We start from the raw sequence: 4,601 nt of genomic DNA, 5'->3' as shown, positions 1-4,601 counted from the left end.
TTTTTCTGATTGTTCTTGTGGTATGAACACAATTATTTTGAATGAATATGCAGAGGACAGACCTCCAAAAGGACTACTGAAGGGAGAGACGGTGACTCAGTCAGGGAAGTAGCTGACTAAGTTGGTGATGACAGTAGTTACTGGACAAAGATGTGGTGATATGAGACAGGTAGAGGGTTACTCACATTCTCTAGGACATCATCCTCCTTTTCACATTCATCCACATGTAGAGAATATTGCTGTTGACATAACTCTAGCATAACTGAGTTTCTCTCCTGGAGTGAACATCACTGCCCAATACCCAGGTGAAAGTAAATATGACTTGAGCAATTTTCCCTGGAGAAAATCAGATTAGAATAAATAAAAAACATATAGGATATGGATTCTCTCAAGACTTTGGGATCTGTATTTCCACGTTTCTAATTATCATGGAGTTGATTAATATCCAGAACTTTGCTCTCTCAAGGGAGACACATAAAAGAAGGCATTTCTCCATGGGACATTGTTTGTTTTTCCTGTCAGACAAATTCTCTTACCCATATTCAGATTTCTCAGTTGTATATGTTCTTCTGTTCATTGCTATGGTGCTGTGGGTGAAGTCATTGTCATTGCTGTTAAAAATTAGCTACATAATTGGGAAATGATTTCGTAATTATATTGTACCAGTTGTCTCTTTTGTAACCAGTTACTTTCACTAACAAATATAAACTTTTTCAGTGTCAGTAAATATTAACCATAACATCAGTGTCTCACAAATATTCCATTATAAGGGTAGACCAAATTATTTGAATATATTCCACATTTATACACATTAGATTTGTTTATAATTTTACCATATATTATAAATTTCGGAAATAAAATATTTTTATAATTAGATATATTTTATAATTAATTAATGAATACATTATTATATATTTAATAAGGACCTTTTCATATTATGAGTCATAATTTTATATTTTAAAGAGTTAAAAAATATATTTCCCATTATGTCAGTGAACAAAAATCTCCCCAGGCCGCCCGCACCTGCACAATAGGCAGACCTACAACCGGGATAACAGGCCCAGTGGCCCGCCGGTGTGGTAGACAGATCACTCCAATTGGAGGAGGGGCACAGCTGCCGCCCGCACCTGAAACGTAGGCAGACCTGCGACCTGGAGAACAGGCCCAGCAGCCTGCCGGCATGGTAGACAGATCACCCCAATTGGAGGAAGGGCCCAGCCGCCTCCTGAACCCAGAGACTCAAGCTAGGAATAGAGAACACCACCAACTGGAAGAAATGAAAACAGAGTTCTGAGAGACATTTTTTTTTCTTTCTTTTTCTCTCTTATCTCTCTCTTTTCAGCCATTCACCCAGTCTTCTCTACCCTTCCCCCTTGGGTCTTCACAACCTCAACATATGTGAAACCAAAAATTGTACACGAAAAAGGTCTTTAACAACTGAATCACCAGAATAATATACTATAGAGGAACTGCATATGTCCCACTTCCCTTCTACCTTTTTATTTCTTTTTTTTCTCATATTTTCTTTTTCCCGCTCTCTTTTTTTCTCTCCCTTTCCTTGTTATATGTTTTCCTCCCTCTTACTCCCTCTATCCCACCTGCAACCCCCTAAATTTTACTATTCATAAGAAGGGTAATCTTATAAATACAGATAGGAATTTGAATCTATACATTCTTCCATAAATTACCCATCTATTGGTTAGAGCTCTCCAAAGTTACTAAGTTAGATTAACCCCATACCCTCACTCCTTTCCCCAAAAACATAACATCCTACACCTGAAATTCAGTTTTCTTCAAGCTATCAGAAATGGTATGCCTTTCATGAAACTAATGACTATATTTGTAAACGATAATCGAAACCAACATTTGTAGACATAGAGTCTAGCTATAAATGTAGTAATAAGGAAAATGTGTGCTTAGATGATGTACTATTGATATTGAGAACTTTTAACATTATCTTTCTCCACAAAAGAGAGACTTTTCAACTATACAAGAGCAATATAAATATATAGGGGGAAAATTCAATAACACAACAGTTTCACCAAGCAGAAAGAAACGCAAGCAGTATGAAAAGACAAGGAAAGAAAGGACCACAAGCAATGCAGGTCAACTCAACTTTAGAAGAGGTAATATTTGCAGCAGATAATGTCTATTTTATTCTGCTGTCCTTCCATTCCCCCCTTCCTCGGCCCTCCCCTCCCATCACTTCTCTCTACCCAATCTAATGTGACCCACTTCTTCTTTCCTGCTCATTTTTAACCTAAGAAAAGCATGGGGCTCAGGTTTCCTTTTCTGTTTCAGGAAGGAAAAGATCTGAAAGGATCACCAGTTGGCTGAAGTGAGAGCGGGAGTAGGTGGGGGAAACTAATCATGGGACAGGACCAGGGTTTCACACCATCCAAAGGATGTACTGCTTCGAGGTGGGACCAGACTAGCACCGCCTCCTTGGGTTCTGGTTTATGCCTACAATGGCGCGGATTACATTGCCCTGAAGAAGACCTGGGCTCTTGGACCTCCGCTGACACTGCAGCTCAGATCACCCAGCGCAAGTGGGAGGCTGAGGGTTTGGCGGAGACAAACAGGGTCTACCTGGAAGGGGAGTGCATAAAGACACTCCTCAAGCACCTGGAGAGCAGGAAGGGGACGCTGCAGTGTGCAGGTACCATTGGCTACAATGCAACTTCCAGATCTCCTGTAATTTCCCCCATGCGCCAATAAGGAGGGAGAATAATGGAATCCACATGAGAATACTGTCCTCCCTCTGATCCAAAAGAGTATGAGTGCAACTTAGTTTCCAGAAGCTGTACCAGAGAGTGAATCTAAGAACTATCCTTCTCTTAATTACAACTAAAGGGTCCTAGGGCTGGAGGGAAGATGATCCTTAAAATAAATGATAAGTTTCCTTTGACTCTGGCAGCAATCTTAGGCATCCCTCAGCGACTTTCTGGATTTGTTCTTTATCCCAACCCAATGAGTCTGGAATTCATTTCCTTAGCTTTCAGCCTCCATTCAGGTCAGAATCTTTCTCAGAGGCTTGGAGCTTCTTCCTCTGGACTGTCTCACCCTGAATCTAGAACATAACGAAATATAGGAATATTTCCCAAGATCCATGAGTATTGGTTAGTGTATGGGTTTTGTGCTCCCACCCCACACTTATCGTCCTGCCTTTTTTCAGTGGATGATGGGAAGTAATGCAAAATGTCCCAATTAACTGAATCTTCTCAGCAGATTCCCCATTGACATATGTCACCCATCACCCGATCTCTGACCATGAGGTCACACTGAAGTGCTGAGCTCTGGGATCAGAGATCACCCTGACATGGCATGGGATAGGGAGGACCAGACCCAGGAAATGGAGCTTGTGGATACCAGGGATGCAGGGGATAGAAACTTCCAGAAATGGGCAGCTGTGGTAGTTGGGAGAGAAGCAGAGTTACACATGTGCCTTGTGCATAATGAAGGATTTCCTGAACCACTCACCCTGAGATGGTGTAAGGAGGGGATGAGGGCACAAGGCCTGTGGTCAAGAAAGCAGGAGCCATTCTGGAGACCCTCAGCAGGGTCATGGCTGAAAATTGAAAGCCAGGGTCACTCATCCTCTCTTCCTTTCCCAGAGAGGGCTCCCAAGATCTCTATCCCCTTTGTGGTAATGGTTGCTGGCCTGATTCTCCTTGAAGCTATTGCTGCTATTATGATGTGAGTTAGAACTCAGGTAGAGTAAGGGTGAGGTCAGAGTTTTCTTTCCCCAGCCCCAGGTAGCTTTTCTTGACTCTTTAACTAAGAAGGGTTGACCCATAAAAACCATAAACTTGAAAGCCATAATTTCAAACATTTAAATCTCCAAAAGATCAAAACAAAATTTTGGGGAAATCTTTTTTTAATTCATTAAAATACAGTTATTTGCATTTTTAAAAGGGATTTGTTTTAGAAACATGACAGAACAGGTCAGAAGCTACTTTATTACATAAAATAGGTAATAACATATATATTGTTACATGGATACATGTGCAACTATACTAATGACCGTTGCACAGGTATAATAACTATGAACATATAAACCATATTCCTAAATAGGTCAACAAGCAAAATGTATAAACATCTATCACTATGATTAGTAACTGTGCATCCCCATGTTTATACATGCAGTAATCTGAAATACTGTATTGGACAACCTAAATCTTTTGACAAGATGAATCAGCATGCACAATAAATCACCATCAAATACACAATTATAAAAAAAAGTCAAACCTTTGAGAAATTTTTGTCTTTCACAAATATAAATGTACAAAAAAGACATTTCTTCTTTTACTGAGAAAGTTTCAGTGTTTTTACATACATGTTACAGTGCTTACACACAGTTGACATTCAGATAATGTACTTTCTTTTTTTGTTTTTCTATTTTTTTGTTTTAATTAGTTACACATGACAGTAGAATGCATTTATGCACTTTGATATACATAGATGGGATATAATTTCTCATTTTTTTGAGTGTACATGTTGCAGAATCATATTGGTCATGCAGTCATATATATATTACATGTTGCAGAATCATATTGGTCATGCAGTCATATATATATATATATATATATATATATATATAT

The 4,601-nt window shown here is 39.2% G+C and overlaps 1 pseudogene; it reads left to right on the top strand.

The window, feature by feature from the left end:
• LOC107133657 overlaps nucleotides 1-3,700 on the top strand; it is a 5,590-nt pseudogene extending 1,890 nt beyond the window's left edge.
• The last annotated feature ends 901 nt before the right edge of the window (nucleotides 3,701-4,601 follow it).

This window comes from Marmota marmota, unplaced genomic scaffold, assembly GCF_001458135.2.
Source record: "Marmota marmota marmota unplaced genomic scaffold, marMar, whole genome shotgun sequence".
Taxonomy (NCBI): Eukaryota; Metazoa; Chordata; class Mammalia; order Rodentia; family Sciuridae; genus Marmota; species Marmota marmota.
Note: the sequence above shows the minus strand (reverse complement) of the source record. Positions and strands in the feature narration are given on the sequence as shown.